The following is a 1,037-nucleotide window of genomic DNA, read 5'->3' on the forward strand; positions in this document are numbered from 1 at the left end:
AACCTGCCATGTTTGTTTAGCACAAAAATAAAGCAAATTTCTTAAACCTACTTGGCTGATTCTGATGAAAAACAATAACTCGATATTATTATATCTACGAGTGGGGAGAACAAGTATTTGATACACTGCTGATATTGCAGGTTTTCCTACTTACAAAGCATGTGAAGGTCTGTAATTTATCATAGGTACACTTCAACTGTGAGAGACGGAATCTAAAACAAAAATCCAGAAAATCACATTGTATGATTTTTAAATCATTCATTTGCATTTTATTGCATGACATAAGTATTTATCACCTACCAACCAGTAAGAATTCTGGCTCTCACAGACCTGTTAGTTCTTCTTTAAGAAGCCCTCCTGTTCTCCACTCATTACCTGTATTAACTGCACCTGGTTGAACTCGTTACCTGTATAAAAGACACCTGTCCACACACTCAATCAAACAGACTCCAACCTCTCCACAATGGCCAAGACCACAGAGCTGTGTAAGGACATCAGGGACAAAATTGTAGACCTGCACAAGGCTGGGATGGGCTGCAGGACAACAGGGAAGCATCTTGGTGAGAAGGCAACAACTGTTAGCGCAATTATTAGAAAATGGAAGAAGTTCAAGATGACGGTCAATCTCCCTCTGTCTGGGGCTCCATGCAAGATCTCACCTCGTGGGGCATCAATGATCATAAGGAAGGTGAGGGATCAGCCCAGAATTACAAGGCAGGACCTGGTCAATGACCTGAAGAGAGCTGGGAACACAGTCTCAAAGAAAACCATTAGTAACACACTACGCCGTCATGGATTAAAATCCTGCAGCGCATGCAAGGTCCCCCTGCTCAAGCCAGCGCATGTCCAGACCATGCAGGACAACCTGCAAAATCAGCAGTGTATCAAATACCTTTTTCTCCCCACTTCATATGTTTGAAGTCAAACAGGAAATATACGATACCACCAGTGCTCCGGAGCTTAATGGCAGTGCAAGAGCCAGTAGACACTGAACTTAGTGCTGAATAAAAAGACTGATTATGACTGACCAAAGATTA

The 1,037-nt window shown here is 42.3% G+C and overlaps 1 protein-coding gene across 14 annotated transcripts in view; it reads right to left on the minus strand.

Annotated features, from left to right (window-relative positions):
* Positions 1–1,037, minus strand: part of LOC123983824 (cilia- and flagella-associated protein 46) — a 117,686-nt gene that overhangs the window by 81,668 nt on the left and 34,981 nt on the right. The window lies entirely within an intron of this gene.

The sequence above is a fragment of the Micropterus dolomieu genome, linkage group LG15 (genome assembly GCF_021292245.1).
Source record: "Micropterus dolomieu isolate WLL.071019.BEF.003 ecotype Adirondacks linkage group LG15, ASM2129224v1, whole genome shotgun sequence".
NCBI lineage: Eukaryota > Metazoa > Chordata > Actinopteri > Centrarchiformes > Centrarchidae > Micropterus > Micropterus dolomieu.